The sequence below is a fragment of the Macaca nemestrina genome, chromosome 12 (genome assembly GCF_043159975.1).
Source record: "Macaca nemestrina isolate mMacNem1 chromosome 12, mMacNem.hap1, whole genome shotgun sequence".
Taxonomy (NCBI): Eukaryota; Metazoa; Chordata; class Mammalia; order Primates; family Cercopithecidae; genus Macaca; species Macaca nemestrina.
This window is the reverse complement of record NC_092136.1, coordinates 46,383,800-46,405,440: the sequence shown is the minus strand read 5'-3', so window position 1 is coordinate 46,405,440 and position 21,641 is coordinate 46,383,800. Positions and strand designations below refer to the sequence as shown.

Below are 21,641 nucleotides of genomic sequence, written 5' to 3'. Positions count from 1 at the left end.
GAATCCCTTAATAGACCAATAACAAGTTCTGAAATTCAGGCAGTAATTTATAGCCTACCAACCAAAAAAGTCCAGGACTAGACGGATTCACAGCTGAATTCTACCAGAGGTACAAAGAGGAGCTGGTACCATTCCATCTGAAACTATCCCAAACAATAGAAAAAGAGGGACTCTTCCCTAACCATTTTATGAGGCCAGCATCATCCTGATACCAAAACCTGGCAGAGATACAACAGAAAAAGACAATTTCAAGCCATTATTCCTGGTGAACATTGATGTGAAAATCCTCAATAAAATATAGGCAAATTAAATCCAGCAGCACATTAAAAAGCTTATCCACCATGACCAAGTTGGCTTCATCCCTGGGATGCAAGGCTGGTTCAACCTATGCAAATCAATAAACGTAATCCATCACATAAACAGAACCAATGACAAAAACCACATGATTATGCAGAAAAGGCCTTTGATAAAATTCAACACTCCTTCATGCTGAAAACACTTAATAAACTAGATATTGATGAACATATCTCAAAATAGTAAGAGCTATTTATGACAAATCCACAGCCAATATCATACTGAATGGGCAAAAGCTGGGAGCATTCCCTTTGAAAACTGGCACAAGATAAGGATGCCCTCTCTCACCACTTCTATTCAACATAGTATTGGAAATTCTGGCCAGGGCAATCAGGCAAGAGAAAGAAATAAAGCGTATTCAAATAGGAAGAGAGGAAGTCAAATTGTCTGTTTGGAGATGACATGATTGTATATTTAGAAAACCCCATCGTCTCAGCCCCAAAACTCCTTAAGGTGATAAGCAACTTCAGTAAAGTCTCAGCATACAAAATCAATGTGCAAAAATCACAAGCATTCCTATACACCAATAATAGACAAACAGAGAGCCAAATCATGAGTAAACTCCCATTCACAATTGCTACAAAGAGAATACCTAGGAATACAACTTACAAGGTATGTGAAGGACCTCTTTTAGGAGAACTACAAACCACTGCCCAAGGAAATAAGAGAGGACACAAACAAATGGAAAAAAAATTCCATGCTCATGGATAGGAAGAATCAATATTGCTAAAATGGCCATATTGCCTAAAGTAATTTATAGATTCAATGGTATTCCCATCAATCTACCATTGACTTTCTTCACAGAATTAGAAAAAACTACTTTAACTTTCATATGGAACCAAAAAAGAGCCCATATAGCCAAGACAATTCTAAGCAAAAAGAACAAAGCTGGAGGCATCATGCTGCCTGATTTCACACTATCCTACAAGGCTGCAGTAGCCACAACAGCATGGTACTGGGACCAAAACCAATATATAGACCAATGGAACAGAACAGAGGCCTCAGAAACAACACCGCACATCTACAACCAACTGGTCTTCAACAAACCTGACAAAAACAAGCAATGGGGAAAGGATTCCCTACTTAATAAATGGTGCTGGGAAAACTGGCTAGTCATGTGCAGAAAACAGAAACTGGCCCCTTTCCTTACACCCTCATACAAAAGTTAACTCAAGATGAATTAAAGACTTAAACGTAAAACCCAAAACCATAAAAACCCTAGAAGAAAACCCAGGCAATACCATTCGGGATATAGGCATGGGCAAAGACTTCATGACTAAAACACCCTAAGCAATTGCAACCAAAGCTGAAATTGACAAACGGGATCTAATTAAACTAAAGAGCTTCTGCACAGCAAAATAAACTATTATCAGAGCACACAGGCAACCTACAGAATGGAAGAAAATTTTGCAATCTATCCTTCTGACAAAGGTCTAATATCCAGAATCTACAAGGGACTTAAACAAATTTACAAGAAATAACAACAACCCCATCAAAAAGTGGGCAAAGGATATGAACAGACACTTCCCAAAAGAAGACATTTATGTGGCCAAAAAACATATGAAAAAAAGCTCATCATCTGTGGTCATTAGAGAAATGCAAATCAAAACCACAGTAAGATACCGTCTCATGCCAGTTAAAATGGCGATCATTAAAAAGTCAGGAAACAACAGATGCTGGAGAGGATATGGAGAAATAGGAAAGCTTTTACACTGTTGGTGGGAGTGTAAATTAGTTCATCCATTGTGGAAGACAATGTGGCAATTCCTCAAGTATCTAGAACCAGAAATACCATTTGACCCAGCAATCCCATTACTAGGTATATACCCAAAGGATTATAAATCATTCTACTATAAAGACACATGCACACATATGTTTATTGCAGCACTGTTTACAATAGCAAAGACTTGGAACCAACCCGAATGCCCACCAATGATAGACTGGATAAAGATAATGTGGCACATATACACCATGGAATACTATGCAGACATAAAAATGGATGAGTTCTTGTCCTTTGCAGGGACATGGATGAAGCTGGAAACCATTATCCTAAGGAAACTAACACGGGAAGAGGAAAGCAAACACCACATGTTCTCACTCATAAGTGGGAGTTGAACAATGAGAATACATGGACACAGGGAGGGGAACATCACACACTGGGGCCTGTTGGGGGATTGGGGGAAGCAGAGAGAGAGCATTAGGACAAATACCTAATGCTTGCATGGTTTAAAATCTAGATGATGGGTTGATGGGTGCAGCAAACCACCATGCCACATGTATACCTACGTAACAAACCTTCATGTTCTGCACAAGTATCCCAGAACTTAAAGTATGATTTTAAAAAAAGAAATTATAGAGAATAGAGAAAAATAGGTTATTTACAGAAAGTTATACTTACGTATGTACTCAGAAGCATAAATTTGGTGACAGAAAAGACTTTATTGTATACTGGCATCTCAGAAGCAGTTCTGAAAGAGCTTAGTTTTATTTTCTTGAATTTTAAGAATGCCTAAGATCTTTCTTCATTTTCAATATTGGGAGGCAAGTGGTATTTACTTTAAATGTCCCATATTGCCCGGGCACAGTGGCTTATGCCTGTAATCTGAACACTTTGGGAGGCCGAGGAGGATGGATCACCTGAGGTCAGGAGTTCAAGACCAGCCTGACCAATATGGAGAAATCCTGTCTCTACTAAAAATACAAAATTAGTTGGGCGTGGTGGCACATGCCTATAGTCCCAGCTGCTTGGGAGGCTGAGGCAGGAGAATCGCTTGAACTTGGGAGGCGGAGGTTGCAGTGAGCCGAGATCGCGCCAAAGCACTCCAACCTGAGTGACAGAGTAAGCCTCAGTTTAAAAAAAAAAAAAAGAAAAGTCCCATATTAGCAATGTTATACTCTTTAAGGGGTACATCTGCAGACATATCGAGTGTCACTGTAGAAGAGCATGGAATGGCTTTTGTGAAGAAGTTCAGGTACATCAGTGCAAAAGTTAACTGAACTAGTTCTTTCATCTCTATGGTAACAGCTTCCTTCTCTTTATCAACATTACTTATTTGTGACAATTTAATGTTTCTATTTGCAAGTTCTCCAGTTGCAGAAAATTTCACTCCATCTTTTGCACAGGAAATTACTACAGCATCTCCAGTATGACTGAGATCTCGGCATATGCATGCAAATTCACCAGCATGCATCTTTACTACACAGCTGTACTCTTGTTCTGGAATTCCAAGTTGTTCAGCATCCAAATCCATTAGCTTCATTTTATAATCTGAAACTTTCTCCTGATTTAGTGCTTCAAATACTAGTGGCTAAGGTGTCTGCATTATCTTCAGCTCCTAATGTCATGACATCTTCATTGCCAGCACAGTGTAGTATTTTGAACATACTGGTGAGGTTCATGCCTATGGCCAGGTTGCAGTCGCAGCAGCACGTATTGAAGCCCTTGGAGCAGTGGGTGAGTTGCCCCGAGGAGATGCAGGACGAGTCTATGCTGTGCACATTCAGCTGCTTGAGCTAATGTCCCGACAGGCCTCACTGATGAGGTCCTTGAGGGCCTCCAACACATTCTTCAGGATGGAGCCCTGGACCAGGCGTACCTTGAACATGGTGGAGTCACAATGACATGGCTACAGGCAGGTGCAAAGGAAGAAGGTCTAGCCAGTTTTGGCTTTATGAAGCTCAGAGCAAATGGGTAAATGCAGTGAGAAGAGGCTGAGACCTCAAAAGATGATGACAAGTCCACTATGCCTGCAACTGTTTAATCAAGTCTTGGTTTTCTAATGAAGAGCTGGTGTGGGTTCAGGAGCATGAGTGGTGGAATTCACAGATTGCTATCCTCAGAATACCTTCCTGGCAGAAACCCAGGAGCCATGCTGGGATCCACACCCACTCCACCTCCTGCCCCTGCAGTTTCTGCTGGCATCACTGGAGACAGTGGAGACTTGTCCATTACTCTGGCAGGGATTGGACATACCTCCAATGGGTTGTCGCTCCAGAAACCAGAGAGCAAAAGAAGCCTCTGGCTAGGCTGTCACCAGCCCCTGAGTGGATGCATCATGCCCAGGGATTGAGAGTGAGCCATTGAAGCCCCAGGCTGGTGGTAACCAAGTTCCTTGAAGCCTTTACATTGCATATTGCTGAGTGGCACTATTGTAGGCAGGAGAGGAGGGCCAGAGAGGCATAAAGGCTGTCTGCCCCCAAGCTTCTTCCTGGAAGGCCTGCAGGTACCTAAAGTGTCAGAAAAGCCATTAGTGCTTCCTCCCCAGGTGTCCCCAAGTGTCCCCAGTGGTCTGAGAGATGATCTTAGGAGTCACTTGGAGGAATATTGGGTTTTAAATGTAATAGTCATGCATTTTAATGTCTCTTCTATTTATGGCAAGTCATATAGGTTTTCGATTAGTGGTCATAATGGTTTTTTAAAAATAATGTTAAAAAAGTGAATCAGTCTCAAGCCTGTAATCCCAGCACTTTGGGAGGCCGAGACGGGCGGATCACGAGGTCAGGAGATCGAGACCATCCTGGCTAACACGGTAAAACCCAGTCTCTACTAAAAAATACAAAAAAAAACTAGCCGGGTGTGGTGTCGGGCACCTGTAGTCCCAGCTATTCGGGAGGCTGAGGCAGGAGAATGGTGTAAACCCGAGAGGCGGAGCTTGCAGTGAGCTGAGATCTGGCCACTGCACTCCAGCCTGGGTGACATAGCAAGACTCCGTCTCAAAAAAAAAAAAAAAAAAAAAAAAAAAAAAAAAAATTAATCAGTTTAAAGAAAATTGTTAAGAGAAGCAGCATAGTATAGTAGTTAAGAGAATGAACTCTGAAGACAGATGCATGGTCAGATTCCCAGTACCACACTTACTAGCTATGGGACAGTGGGTAAATACTTCACTGTGCTGTGGTTTCTTTATCTTTAAGGAATAACAGTAGTACCCACTTCATGAGTTAGTTCATGTAAGCACTTACAACATGTCCCAGCTCACACTAAGCATCACACAGGTAACTGTTAAATAAAATGCAGAAAATCAAGGTGGCAGGGGAGTATAGGGCAAACGTAATGAGGATGGGTCTAGTACAAGAGAAGGTTGTAGGAACGTTTGTCTTCTGCAGTTCTTGCTGTGACAGATGGGTGCCCAGAGCCCAGGGAGCAGAAGGGTTGTATTCAAAGTCATAAACTGACATTGCATGGCAGGGCAGAATGAAATCCCTGCTCACTTGACTTACTATCAACTACAGGGCTGCAGAGGTGGCCCCTTCTATGGAGAAAGACAATTTGTCCCATGGGCCACTCAAAGTGGCAAACATAGTCTTCAACAGAGGTGACACAGACATACCTTGGAGGCAGCCATGCCATTGCTGACCCCTCAGATGGTTGCAGTTTCCCATAGCTCCCTACTTGCTGATGAGATGGCCACGGCCATAAAGCAGTCTTCCAGAGTCTGTCCCAGGTAGGTCTCAGGCCTCCATATGCCAGGGCCAGGCCATAGAGGTCATGGCTGGAGCCTCAGGACCTACCACAGAGCTGACCCAGAGAAGCCTCTGAAGGAATGTTTGATGACTCACCAAATGAATGAATGAGTAAATAAATAAACAAATGCTCTTTCATCATCCCCATTACATGGATCAGCTGATCAGCTAAGCAGAGGATATGCTTGTGCCCAAGGGCCCTTTTGGTGCAGTGTGTGTTCTTTCTGTGGGTGAGGCTGTGGAGGTATGTGTCTGCAGAAGGTGCTAGGATAGTCCTGGGTGTGTCACACACGAGGCCATGCCCTACACTTGTGCAGGTTTTCTGTGACCTCTGGGATCTGAAAGATCAGTGTTTGCTAGAGCTGAATAACAGTGAGGTTAGGGGAGTTTGAAGGAGGGAATGGAGGTGTGACATTTCTGGGGCCCAGTCCTGTAGGCAGGTTTAGGGCTTAATGACTATAATCACTTTGGCATGAGCAGCTGACATGGGCTCCTCACTCTATAGTTTACCTAGAGCGCTGCCACTCCAGTTTCATCACTGGCTCCTCAGCACTGCATGAGAGCAGAGCAGTTATTGCAGTTTCTATTTAAAAACAAAGCCTGTTAAATGGCAAAGCTGGATAGAATCAGCTCCTCTGAGCCCATGTCCAGTATGATCTCAAGCCAGGGTGCCTTCGGGTTGTGTATATCCCAGTAACCAATCCTGGCTGTGGCATGGTGCTTAGCACATGATTCTCATCCCCTACCTCCAGGATTGTTTGCCGAAGAGTCAGTGACCAAATGAATAGTGCAAAGGAGAGACAAGAGACCTGGGTCGAGGGCAAAGGGTGTCAGGTCAGGGCTGAAGGGCGCAGGAGGAAGAAAGGGCTGGAAGGAATTCTCTGAAGATGGGCTGCTTCTTTCATGACTACGTTGGCCAGGCCAGGTTTTGGCTCAAGCCTTTCCTTGCTTTTAACTTATCAGAAAATTTGTCATTGGTTCCCTAAATATTGAGAATAAATCCAAAGTCCCACCATGGGCCATAAGGTGCCACGTGAGCAGGCTGCCCGCTGTCTTCTCTCTTCTACTCTGTAGCCCATGGAATGTCACTCATTGGCTGCCTTTTGCCATTTCTAAAACATTCCAGCATACTCAGGCCTCAGGGCCTTTGCACTTGCTGTTCCCTCTGCCTGATATGCCTTTCCCCCACTATCTACCTCAAATGTACCTCCTCAGAGAGGCCCTCTCTGCCACCTTGCCCCCGTGGTCTTCTTGTTTTTCTCCATAACACTGATCACTCCTTGGCATTTTATTGTATACGCATTTCTATCTGTCCACTGGAAATGAAGCATCACAAGGCCAGAGATCTTTGCCCGCTTTGTTCACTGCTGTATGCCCAGTGCCTAGCATGATGACTCACATTTATTAGGCATATTAGATACAAATTAAATGTATTTGAATGAGTTAGTATGGTTTGGAGCTTTTACCTCTCTGAAGCTTCTAGGTGTGCTACTTTCACAGGAAGAGTGATCCTGGCCTAGGATGCTAGTGCCTACAAAGTAGCAGAGCTTGTACTTTATTAGATTCACTATATCCTTACGAAAGAGGAGGCACATTGGATAAGATGCAGCCCTGGTTCCCCAGGCTCTGCCAAAACCAACGTGTCCCAGTCTGAAGCAGATCCTAGTTAAGCTGGATGGTGGACTGGTAGACCAGCATCCCTCTGGCCAGAGCAGACGTGGATGGCAGGACTGGCAAAGATCGGGACTGAGAATGGCTGAGATCAGGACATCAGGGGTCAAAGATCAAGACAGGGATCTGGGGCTGGGACTAGGGCTGGGAAGAGCCAATGGGTCCTTGGTGGGCATTTAGGGGAGCTGGGTAGTTGATATGGTTTGGCTGTGTCCCTACCCAAATTTCATCTTGAATTGTAGCTCCCATAATCCCCATGTGTCATGGGAGGGACCCAGTGGGAGGTAATTGAATCATGGAGGCAGTTTCACCCATACTGTTCTCATGGTAGTGAATAAGTCTCACAAAATCTGATAATTTTATAACGGGAAACCCCTTTCACCTGGCTCTCATTCTGTCTTGCCTGCTGCCATGTATGATGTGCCTTTTGCCTCTGCCATGATTGTGAGGCCTCCCCAGCCACCTGGAACTGTGAGTCCATTAAACTTCTTTTTCTTTACAAATTACCCATCTCAGGTATGTCTTTATCGCAACATGAAAACGGACTAATAGAGTAGCCAATGTGTCTGGAATGATAATGGGGGGCCAGTTAAGGTGGCTTCTTGTAAGCCGTTGATACTTAGGACTTCTCTGCTGGCCCTACCTGGGCATGAAAGATCCATTTCTTGGCAGGATAAACGACAATATTGTAATATGTAAAGATCCTACATATCTACTATCTCATAACAACCATGTGTAGTATATTTATTCATTTAGCCAACAAATAATGTGTTGATCCTGTGTAAGAACCAGGCACTGTAGATGTTGCCTCAGTCACTGTTTTAGTCCATTTGTGTTGCTATGGACTCAGGTATACCTGAGCCTGGATGATTTATAAAGAAAAGGGGTTTATTTGGCTGACGGTTCTGCAGGCTGTACAAGAAGCATGGAGCTGGCATCTGTTGATGGCTTCTGGTGAGGGTCTCAGGCTGTCTCTACTCACTGCAGAAGGGGAAGGGGAACCGGTGTGTGCAGAGATCATGTGGTGAGACAGGAAGCAAGGGAGGGGAGGGAGGTGGCAGGCTTTTTATAACAATGAGTGCCTCCTGGGAACTAACAGAAAACTCATTACCTCAAGGGGGCACCAAGCCATTCAGGAGGGATCCATCCCCATGACAAAAACACCTCCCATTATGCCCCATCTCCAACACTGGAGATCAAATTTCAACATGAGGTTTGGGGGACAAACATCCAAACTATAGTAGTCACATATAGGCAATCTCTACATTTATAGAGGTAACTAACACTCCTTCAACAAAATAGATGATTGTTTACTAAAATACATCAGTTGCTTTATCATCCGTGCTAAGACTAGTGGTTATTACGTGGTAGATGCTCAATTAATATTTTTGAATTGCTGGATGAATATGTAGGTTAATGACTTCATCCATTTACTGAACAAGGAAGTAACCCAGAAAAATCAGATTTGGAAATCTGGCTCAGGGTGGTTTTACTCTTGAGACCAAATAGTTCTCTCTGATTCTAAGACTTTGAAGGTTTACAGATTTGGTATTAATACATTTCTAAACTGAAAATACCAAAAAATATTGTGGGAAAGTGGTTAAAAGTTGCCAGTTTTTCATTTTTCCAAGTAAGGAGATGGAGAAAGATATTACCAACAATTGTTATTTCATAAAAGGGCATTTAAACACTTCAATTATGTGAAGGGTGATCCTAGAATTTTAAATCATTGGATACATATTGGTTCTATGAAAAAGTTACTACATTGTTCTAATTTTTTTCCCATTTCACTGAGGATTGGGGTAAACTTCACTAATCCACAGTGAAGAGACAGGTCCGAGCTCACATGGGCATTTGGGAGCCTCTGGCCTGGAGGAACCAGTCACTCAAGTTCTTTCCTCTCTCTTTGTCTCTCTTTTTAGCCCTCTTCCCTTTCTTCTTCTCTTTCTTCTTTCTTTCTCACCTCTTACATACAGACACACTTAGACACACTGAGGCACATTTCAAAATTCCAAAGAGAAGCAGGCCATGCATCAGAGTTAGACCTCAGGTGGAGAAGAAAGACCACCTCTCCTGTTCTGAGCACTGCTTTCCCAACTCTAAAAAGAAAAGGAGAAGGGGGTGGGGGTGAAGGGGAGGAGAATCTTCCCTACCTTCCCATCAACATTCTTTATTATATCTGTTCAAAGTGAAAAAAAAAATGGTTTTAAACTCTCAGTGTTAGTTTATGACTCCTATTAATCACATGTAATAACCCTCCCAATTATTAAATTATGGGGACATGTGTTTCCTCAGCCAAACAGAATAATTATTTACTGAAATGAATTAACATATAGAAAAGCCTCAGTTCTATGGAGGTTGAAACTTTGCATAATGAGTTTATCAGCCTTAAAAGCACCAGACGAGGTTTTTTTTTTTTTTTGGTGAAATAAATACACTGATTATGGTGAAGCTTATCCGTGCTGGCATCTTGCCATTTGCTATTTCTTTAATAAACACAGGTCGAGTTGTGTATCTGTTTTCAGTTTCATTTATCAAGGCTCCCCTTTGCAATTAACAGCTGTGCTAGAGGTGGGGTGGGGGTAGGGAAGACATGTTCTTACCAGCCTCCTCCTCCAGGTCCCCAAAGTTGCTCATTTGGGGCTCTCTTTGTATTTTAATAGGCTTGCCAATCAGCTGACAGCAGCAGTAGCAGCAGCAGCGATGCACAGATCTGATCTGCGTTGGCAATATACTTATCACTCGGACATGCATCTCCAGGACACCAGCCTTAGCAGGAAGGGGAGCCAATCAAGGGGAAACAATTATGCAAATTTAAAATGTAAACTCTCTGGAGCCCCTGCCACAACCTGGTAAGAGGATGAAGGTCTGCTTTCCATTCCTTTTGCTATTAACAGCAAGCTCTCTTCCCACATATCTTCCAGGGAGATTCCTAAGTCATTTAAGCATCTGCAAAATGGCCCCATGGACATGTGTTGGGAATGAGGATTTATGGGTATTTATATCTAAAAAACTCTTATTTTTCGTGGTACTCATGAAGCCACCCAGTCTCCTAAATTTTTTTATCTAGTGATGTAGGGACTGTGTCAAATGTTCACCAAAGGACATTTAGGTCATTCATTCATTCAACAAGCATTTAGTAATGTATATTTCAAAATTGCTGAAAGTAGATTTTAATTGTTCACACTCCTCCCAAAATGAGAAGTATGTGAGGTGATGGACATGTTAATTAGTTGTATTTAATCATTCCATATTGTGTACATATATCAAAACATCAGACTGTATCCCATAAATATATACAATTACTTGTCAATTAAAAATAAAATTTGAAAAAAATACAGGCATGTATTCAAGGGTGCAATACTGGGAGCTTCTGGAGCTTATAGTTTGGTTACTTTGTTTATTCCTTAAAAAACAGATAGCAAACGTCTACTTGGAGTGAGGTACTGGTTTTGGGTGGAGAAAAGACAGATGAAGTTCCTGCAGTCATGGAGCTTGCCTTTGGGGATGGGTGGGTGCAGGAGCATGGCATGAGGCTTCTGATGTGGTTCTCAATAAGAACCATGACTCCTGGCAGTCACAGCCTAGCTCTTGAATGTAGTCTGGACCTAGTGACTTGCTTCTGAGAAATAGAATATGGCAAAAGTGATGGGACGTCACTCCTGATTGGGCTACAAAAGACTGCCTTTTATCTCAACAGCACTCTCTGTCTCTTGCCCTCTCACTTGCTCTGATGAAGCTTGCTGCCCTGTTGCGAGATGCTCTATGGAGAGGCCTGCATGGCAAAGAACTGAGGGTGGCCTCTGACCAACAGCTCATGAGAAACTGAGCCTCACTCCATTGTCCACAGGGGTGAGCTAGGAAGCAGATCTTTCTAGTGGAGCCTTGAGGGCACTTGTAGCCCCAGCCAAAACCTTGATTGCAGCCTGCGAGACTCAAAGCCATAGGCTCTAGCTAGCTACTCCTGGGTTCCTGGCCCATAGAAACTGTGAGATAGTAAATGTTTTTAATGTTAAGTTATTAAGTTTTGGGGCAATTTCTGGCTTAGTCAGGTCTGAGTGCTAAAACAAAATACCATTGACTAGGTGGCTTAACAACAAATATTTATCTCACATGGTTCTGGAGGCTGGGAACTGGCAGATCCAGTGTCTGGTGAGGGCCCTGTTACTGTCTTATAGATAGCCACCTTCTTACTGTGTCCTCACATGAGCAAAAGACACAGAACTTTAGTGTCTTCTTCTTCGTCTTTTTTTTTTTTTTTTAAGAGGGAGTCTCGCTCCATTGCCCAGGCTAGAGTGCATGTGATGATCTCATCTCACTTCAGCCTCTGCCTCCTGGGTTCAAGCAATCCTCCCACCTCAGCCTCCTAAGGAGCTGGGATTACTGATGTGCACCACCACACCTGGCTAATTTTTTTTGTATTTTTAGTAGAGATGGGTTTCACCATGTTGGCCAGGGTGGATCTCTAACTCCTGACCTCATGTGATCCTCCTGCTTTGGCCTCCCAAAGTACTGGGATTACAGGCATGAGCCACTGAGCCCGGCCATCATTCTCTTCTTACAAGGATATTACTCCTATCATGGAGGTTCTTCCCTTATGACCTCATCTAAATTGAATCACTCCCAAGAGCCCCACCTCATATTGGGAATTAGGGCTTCCATATATGAATTTTGGGAAGACACAAATAAATAAGCAGTCCATAACAATTTGTTTTATAATAATAGATAATAATATGGTGGCTGGAGGTGGGGAGTGAGATTATAAATTAATAGGCAAAAAGGAAGATATGAGCTGGTGAAAAAGCAGTGCTGAACATGACTGAAAGGTGATAGACATACTGAAGAGTAACAGGGTGGCTGCTGAGAATTTGAGTGTCAGGGCAGAACAGACCCTAAAGGTCCTTTGTTCAATACCCTAGATGAAGCCAGTGTGCTCTGTGCATCCCTTCCAACGGGCATCCAGCCTTGGGTCAAATACCCCAAGTGAGGGGGAAATTCACATATATGTTACTCTGTCCCATCTTTGGATGTAAAAAATACTTGCTGCTGGGCTGGAATTTGCATCCCTATGGTTTTGTCTCCCTGGTCCTGGTCTTTCTCTTTGAGGCCGTTTGTCCTTTCTGGTCTTTTGAGCCCCTATACCCTAGACAGTTGTCCAGCCTTTCTTAGTTGGCCCTCGAATTCCCTGACCCAGGTCTCCTTTCTTTCCCAGACTGGTTTCGATCTTTTGATACTGCTTTTGGCCTTTCTGACTCGACTGCCTTTCACACTCCCCTTCCTCTACCCACTGGGTCTCTTCCCACAGTCTCTGTTTGCTCCTATGGTCTGGGGGTCTGTATAGCTTTAGTTAGAAATTCTGCAACTTTGGTCAATGGCCCCTCACAGCATCATGCCAGTCTTCTCTCTCACATAGCAAGCTCTTCTTTTCGCAGAAAATGGTCACCACATGCCAGTTGAGCATTTTCCTCTTCTGGTAAACGTGCTCACCTCTTTGGCACTTCACCTCCTCCTCCTCCCCAGTGACTTCCTTCCTCCCCTCCCTTCTCTGCCAGCCTCAATTATCACTTCTGCAGAGGACTCCCTGGGGGGTGGCCCTCTCTAGTCAGCTACCTGCTAGACATTGTCCTGTGAGATCCTTACAGCCCCTGGAGCTCAGCGTACCTTCCTTCCTGTCCTCTGACAAATATCCACTGATGCTGACACTGGGTCAGTGTTCCTTCTAGTCGTCGTCCCCTTTCCTCCCCTGCCTGATGAGCCAGAGTCTCCTGTGTCTCCTGGCATTCTATGCTCTAAACTCAGGGACATCCTAGGCTTCTTCTCTTTCCTTCACCATCCATGATTAAATCTGTCATTTGGTTTGCCTTTTTTTTCCCCCTTCTCAGGGCCTCTTTCATCTGCCCCTTCCTTCTGCCACCCCTGCGGACCAGGTCTTCATCAGTTCACCCCAGACCATAATAATCCGCATCCCCCAAATAATTTATTACAGGAGACAGTGCTGGAAACTGGAAGTATAGAGACAGGCAAAGCAGATCTGGCATCTGTCCTCGTGGAGCTTGCAGTGAGCTTGTTCATGCATGCATGCATTCACATATTCATTCATTCATTCAAATAATTATTGAACACCTTCCATGTTACTTCGTCTAGTTGTCTCAGATTCCTGATAGTTGGAGGTAACTTTCTAACTTAGTTGTACTGAGGGGGGCAGTTTCCAATAAACAGCTTGACAATTGCTTTGATAATTAGCAGCAGTAACTGAGGACAGCCTGGAATGTCAGGGATACTTTCTCCACCCCACAAAAACCATGAATCTAAGAATTTCTGGGCTGCTGGTCTTATCTACAGGTCTGGCTGATTACCAGATGCCCTGCAGTGACATCTCAGGAAAGGCCAGGACTGGGAAGGCCAACCCCCAGAGCCTGCCTCTACATTCTTGAGACACTGTGGTAGTTCTCCCATCCTAATCCATCTTCTTCCCATCACCTGCAGCAGATCCACGTCAAGCACCTACATCATCCCAGGTAACCTGGTTGTTGGAGATGAGGGTCCTGGCTGCCAAGGCAGGAATTAAGACAAGCAGGCAGTGTCAGAGGGACAGTGTCCAGACAGCTTCCTGCAGGCTCTCAGGGAAGGAGTTCAGGCCAGAGGTGGGAGGAGGCAGTGAGGAATGATGTGGTACAACTGCAGGCTGAAAGGTGAGTGTGTGCATGCTAAGTAGGCTGAGTTCGTGAGTGTGATACCAGCGTTAAGAATACGCTGATTTGGGCCAGATGCAGTGGCTCACGCCTGTAATCCCAGCACTTTGGGAGGCCAAGGTGGGCAGATCGCCTGAGGTCAGGAGTTTGAGACCAGCCTGGTCAACATGGCGAAACCCAGTCTCTACTAAAAATACAAAAACTAGCTGGGTGTGGTGGCTCACACCTGTAGTCCCAGTTACTTGAGAGGCTGAGGCAGGAGAATCACTTGAACCCAGGAGGCAGAGGTTGCAGTGAGCTGAGATCACACCACTGCACACCAGCCTGAGTGACAGAGCAAGACTCTGTCTCAATAAATAAATAAATAAATAAATAAATAAATATAAAAGAATGTGCTGATTTGGGGGATGCCAGAGCCTTTATCACTACCTTTTGTGTCCTTGGGCTAATGAATTAGTTTCTCTGAGTGACATTTGTTTCTTCATCTTAAGTGGGACTAGTAATGCCAGCCTCAGAAGGCTGCTGGAGTTTACAGGAGATAATGTGAGGAATTGCCTGGCACAGGTGGTCAATAAATGGTAGCTACTTATTATTAGTATGGTTAGGCTGGTTTCGAGGGTAGGGTCAGGCAGGAAGAACCAGAAAATTGGGGAGGAGCCAGAGTCCTCAGAGGGCATTTAAGTTCAGGCTGGGGAAGCCAAGATCCTTCCACAAATTCTCAGAGCAGGTAGAGGGATGGAAGTGGGGCAAAGCTCAGGTCAGAAGCTGGTGGAAGGTCAGAGAGGTTGGAGAGTCCCTGGGCAGTTGCCAGGATTTTTTCCTGGATTCTCAGCAGCTGCCTTGATCAGCTGTTTCCTGGAGAAGTTGGACAGAGTGGGCAGGAACTATCACTAGGGCATCAAAATTACTCTTCCCCTGGTTTGGGCCAGAATTGTTTCCAGAACAAAGCAGAGGCTCCAAATGACTGTCAAGTGGCCCCTGGATTAGAGACTGAAAGGCTTGGGGGCAGGGAGCCAGGCAAGCCTATCTAGACCTGGCCCACAAGGTGGGAGGGGATCCCTCCAGGGGGATGCCTCTCTGGGCCCACCTGGAAGCCCTGCACCTCCTGTCTTCCTGGCCAGACTCTTCCAGGTCATGCTCATCTGACCTGTTTCAAGGATGCTTATCTGACAACTCTAGTCCTTAAGGATGACTTCTCTCCCCACAGCAGTTTCTCTCTGTTTCTACAGTACCAGGCTAGCTGCTTTATACACATTGTACCATTTATTCATCAAGACATCCATGTGAGAGATGTTGCACCCATTTTACAGAGACTAAAAGTGAGGCTCACATAGATTAAATAACTTTGCCAGGCTCCTGCAACTGGAAAATGGCAGGGCTGGGATTTATAAACAGATCTGCCTAGTTCTAAAACCCTAAACTTCAAGAGACCAAGATGTTCCACTTACTATGGCTGAGTAACAAATTACTCCAAAATTTAGGAGAAGACAATGTATCAAGCTTATAGATTCTATGGGTCATAAATTCAGACAAGGCACAGCAGGGATGACTTGTTGCTGCTCCATGATGTCTAGGGCCTCAGCCAAAAGACTTGAAGGCTACAGGCTACACCCATCTGAAGGCCTGTCCACTCCCATATCTGGTGACTGAGGCTGGCTTGAGGCTGGGGACCTCAGTTTCTCTCCACATAGTTCTCTCTAAAAGTCCCTCTATATGGACTAGTTTGAGCTTCTTCACAGCATGATGGCACTGCCTCTGCCAACCTGCGAGTGAGGGTCCTTCCAAAAAGAACCAGGTGGAGAGCACCATCTTTTAAGATATAGCTTCAGAAGATGTGCAGCATCAGTTTTGCTACATTCTGCTTGTCAAGGCAGTCACAAAGGCCCATCCAGACACTGAAGGAGGGGAAATAGACTTCCCTTTTTGATAGAGGATTAACAAGGTTTTGAAAGATGTGTGATCAGAACTATTATGTGGCTGATTACTTTTGGAAAAGTCAATCTGGATGAAGGAACCTGAAGAAACATATCCATTAGATGGTGAGCTCATGAGGACTGACCTTGTCCTAGACTTCTTGGTAACTCTCATAGGCCCAGCACATTAAGACACATACAGGATTTGTTGAATTAAATGAATAAATACAGATTGTCCAAGTCAGGCTATTTTGAGGATTTTATTATTATTCTTCCAATTTTGCATTTACTGCTTTCTCTTTTACCGTTAAGCTGAAATGTTCCATCTAATGTAGAGGTTCTTTTGCTTCAAGGTTTGTTTCTTCCATCAGAGGTCCAGCAGGATACCATTTTATTATGGGCATTTGCTTCATGTTTTGCAGGAGTCTGTAGGAATGCTCTTGAAAAATCTCAAAGACATGTCTTCAAACTTCCTTCAGAGCCTTCAATTTTTAGGACAACATCACCCTTCTGCCTTGCCCAGCCATGCTCAAAGCATGTTTTTCTCCCCCTTGGAATTTCCAAAGACTCTGCATGAAGGTGACAGGGGATCCTACAACTGTAGTCTAGGGGCTTGTTGTGGAATAAGTATAGGCTTCAATCATAAAGGGAGAGTATGGGTAAGACCTGGGTAGTGATCCTTTGCCAATATATGTATTTTTTTGTCTGTCTTTCCTTTTTTCTTTTTTGTAACTTTTCCCCTCCCTCTCTTTCTCCAAAATGCAATCTGGCTTTGTTTGTAGCTCACTACTCCCCAGACTGATCTCCAGTTCTGTGAAAAATCACAGCCCTGCCTTCATCTTATTGTTCAGTGTGCTGCCGCTGAGAGTTGCTGCAGAAGGAACTCTGATCCGGCAGCTTACCTGGATGGGTAGAGCCAGATGGGGAGTGGGAGGAGGAAGAACATTGGGAAGAACAGCCAATAGATGCTGGGCTTAATACCTAGATGATGGGATGATCTGTGCAGCAAACCACCGGGGCACACGTTTACCTATGTAACAAACCTGCACATCTTGCACATGTACCCCTGAACTTAAAAGTTGAAGATTAAAAATTTAAAACACAACCTTTGGTCATACTTCCAGAACATTTTCTCTCTCTCTCTCTGTCTCTCTCTCTCTCTCTCTCTCTCTCTCAGTGTGTGTGTGTGAGTTTGTATATACACACATACACAGGTACAAAATATTTTTAACAAAATAAATATGGTTTATACTTTACAAACAGATAACTGGCTTCCTGTGCCTCCCCTGATTTAATTATGAACACATATTTTCATCAATAAACATTCCTCTTTGACAGTGATATGAAGAGTGGTTATCCATTTTATGGGTGTAGCATGATTTATTTTACTGATCCCTACTATTTTAGGATGTTTAGGTTTTCTGATTTTCTGTTAGAATCAACAGCATGATGAACATTCCTTCAGCTAAATCTCTTTATCTCTTATTTCCTCAGTATGTATTTCTAAAACAATAATACATTTAGTTAAAGGATATATATACACAACATGCATATTTATATATGTGTATGTATATGTATATGTATATGTATGTATATATATTAAAGAACTTTTTTTCCTTGAGACAGAGTCTCACTGTGTTACCCAGGCTGGAGTGCAGTGGTGGGGTCTCAGCTCACTGCATCCTCTGCCTCCCGGACTCAAGTGATCCTTTCACCTCAGCCTCCTGAGTAGCTGGGACTATAAGCACTCACCACCAAGCCTGACTAAGTTTTGTATGTTTTGTAGGGACAGGGTTTCACCATGTTTCCCAGGCTGGTCTCCAACTCCTGAACTCAAGCGATCCACCCACCTTGGCCTCGCAAAGTGCTGAGATCACAGGCATGAGCCACTGTGCCCAGCCTAAAGAACATTTTTGAAAAAGCTTAAAAATTGTCTCCCAAAGTTTGTAATTTATGTAATAGCAGCAGTGCTTGGGGATGCTAATAAATCATCATTAACACTTAGTGCTTTCCATGTGACAAACACCCGTAAAGGTTTTACAGACATCATCTCAATCTCTCCACTGACCCTAAGAGAGGACGTTATTATTTCCATTTCATAGATGGGAAAACTGAGGACCAGATGGACAAAGTAACTTGCTCAAGGTCATACAGCCAGGAAATGGCAGATAGGCGATTCAAACCCAGCTCAGACTGACTGCAAAAACCCTCCTCTCCTTTTGCTACCCAGCCTCCCACTTGCACATTCATAAAAACTGGTAACTTAAAAAGTACTTGATTTTTTTTTCACTACCAAACTAGGTGTTCTTACTCTTTTTTGGCTGCAGTTTCCACAGACTGAAGAGGCTCTAAATGACTAAGAACAGTTTTTGATTAATTAGATTTTTGTTGCCAAAGAATGAATTTGATCCCCCACCCCCTCCCTCTCACTCTAAAAGCACACAACAAAATGATTTTAGCAGCGGGAATAATTACAGAAAACGTGGTATTAACTCAAATGGAATACAAATATTTTAGATTTTTTATTGTGCTCTAAGACCACCAGAGTGGAAAGAAAAGACTGAAATATGCCTCAGCAGACATAAGGAGAGAGCAGACACCAAGCTGAGAACCCCACGGTCACTCTCTGCTTGCACTTTTGATGATCTCAAAGAGAAGCAATCTTGGGATTTGAGCCTGGATCATAGCAGGAGCTGAAGCCTGTTGGAATCACTTGGTAGACTCAGAAGGAAAGGCTAACCTGGCAAAGACGCAGGTGAAGGCAAGGCCCTCCTCCTCTGGTGCCTTCCTTGCCTGGCTGCTGTCCTTTCTCTCTGATGTGCCCTTAACCTCAACCCCATCTGTGTTTCAACTTCAAGGACTGCAGGAGAGACCCTTGATGAAATGATGGTGGCTCTGCAGGGCAAGCCATACTCACACCAGTGGTCCAGGTTATAGACCTGTAGAGGCTGGAGGACTCCATCAGTTAGTTCTCCTTGACATGGACCTGCCTTGTACTTTCTTTACTTTGTTTTCTTTAGAGTCAGAGTCTGGCTCTGTCACCCAGGCTGGAGTGTAGTGGTGCAATTGTGGCTCATTGCAGCCTTAAACTCCTGGATTCAAGCTATCCCCCCATATCAGCCACCTCAGACTACATCACCCCTGGCTAATTTATTATTTTATTTTTTAAGAGATGGGGTCTTGCTATGTTGCCCAGGCTGGTCTCAAACTCCTTACCTCAAGAAATTCTCCAACTGGCAGTCTTTTTGCCTCGGGGCTCTTTGCTCCTCAGACCCACTAAACCTTTTTCTGCCTCAGGGCTCTTTGCATTTGGGTTCTCAATACCTGGGAGCCTACTCTTTGCCTACATCTTTGCATTTGTACCTACTTCTCTTTACTCTCATGTGAACTCAAAAGTACCTTCCTCAGTCTTCCCTGACCACCCTATCTAAAGTGAGACTCCCCTGCCCCTGCAAGTAACCCACTGCCTTTACTTATCATCTTTATATCACTTACCACTACCAGAAATTTTTTTTGTTTGCATGTTTACTTGCTTAGTACTTCCTCTCCCAAATGTAAACGCTAGGGGTTTTATTTGCTTTTCTACTTGTGATTCTCAAGGCTTAAGCCAGGCCCTGGCTTAAGATATGCAATGCATTTGTTGAATAAACCAATGAGAACAATATTGCCAACTTTATAGTTTTCCTCAGAGGCAGCCTTGAATATTGCAGACACACCATGAGGATCCTTAGCCTATACTTTAGAGCAAGGTTCAGCAAACTACAGCCCATGGGTCAAATCTGGCCCACCATCTGTTTATATAAAGTTTTATTGGAACACGGTCACGCTGATTTCTTTTTACACAGTGTCTATGGCTGCTTTCACCCTGCAACAGCAGAGTTAAGTAGTTGTGACAGAGATCATACAGTCTGCAAAGCTGAAAATATTTACATCTGGCATTTTGTAGGAAAAATCTGTGAAACTTTGCTTTAGAGGGAAGATTCCCTGGATTACCACAGACCTTTGTTTCATGTGAGTTGATGCCATAATGGTAAGATGCCACATTGCTTTCTCTCACAGAGGCCTCTTTCATGTCAGCGTCTTTAGATAGGCAACTCAGTCTTTCTGTTCATGAAAATATTGCCTTGGCAATCTGCTTAATTCAGATGGAAAACTACTCTGACCTGAATTATCCAGAGAGCAGAGATTAGTGTGTTTTCTCTAATTGTTAATTATCAGGATGACACATGGTATGGGCCACTCTGCTTGTCTGTCTTTTTATCTAGAGGAAGGGTTTAGCAAGGCACCTTGGTGGCATGAAAGATAGACTTTAAGTGTAAGATTTTATTGTTTTTATTATTTCCCTTTGCTTAGATCTCTATAAGAATCATGATGTTTCCAAGGCAGCACATGGTTTGGGGAAACTGGAGAGAATACTCCCAATGGAAAGGGATAACATCACGGCTGCCACAACAATGCTATCCAGTGTGCAAATGCCGGATGTTCAGAGGGACCAAGTCATCTTGATTAGAATCGTGGAGGTATGAGTTTCAAAGTGGAATAATCTTATGTTCAATAAATTTGCAAATTCTCTTCACAGTGCAGTGGAAAATGGAACATGCTTAAAACAATTCCAGGGACTTGGCTCCTGGGCTTATTCAGATACGGGAATGATTGTCAGGGACTGGTTTATTGTCTTGCTAGGATGAAGTAGATGCTTTTGAATCTCTTTCTATTGTGCATGTCTGTGGGAACACATGTTTGCTCTTCTGTTTCACCCCAAATATTAAAAAGCTGTTCAAATTGCCAGATCATTTTCTCCAAGATGATGCTTATTTATTTACAAAAATCTTTAAAATTATATTGCAAAGAATGTGTTTATTGTAGAAAAACCAGAACACATAGTTATTTTAATACAAGAAAGCAAAAAAAAAAAAAATCAAACCACCTCTCTGAGATAACTGTTGTTAATATTTTATTATAAGCCCTCCCATACTTTTCCCTATGGACTAAAATAAAAAAATACATATGTGTGTATATATATCCACGTGTGTGTATTAGACATGCATAATACTATACATACTATTCTCTAATCTGCTTTATTTTTCACTGAATAGCATGTTATGAACTTTTTATACTCTACCGAAATTAGAATAGTGTGGTGGTTAACATCATGTGCTCTGAAATCTGGTTGTCTTGTTTGAAATCTTGACTCTATCAATTACTAGTTGTATGACCTTGGGCAAGTTATATAATTGCTATGGTGCATCAGTTTCCTCATCTGTGAAATGAGGATGATAATGATGGAATATACTAACTATATGTTAATGATGGAATATACTAACTATAATGATGGAATATACTAACTATAGGTTGTTGTGAGGGTTAAATATGTTAATGCCAAAAAAATTCCATAATACAGTTCCCAGCATATGGGAAGCTCTTGTTAAATGTTAGCTATGATTATCTTTCCATGTTAACTCATGTATTGCCACATCATTATTTTTTTGGCTGCATATGATACTATTGTATTGGTATGGGAACATTCTTCTCTGTTTTTCATTTGGTGTAT

General features: G+C 43.2%; 1 pseudogene; it reads right to left on the bottom strand.

The window, feature by feature from the left end:
• Window positions 1-2,863: 2,863 nt before the first annotated feature.
• Window positions 2,864-3,995, bottom strand: LOC105487045 (proliferating cell nuclear antigen-like; annotated as a pseudogene).
• Window positions 3,996-21,641: the final 17,646 nt, after the last annotated feature.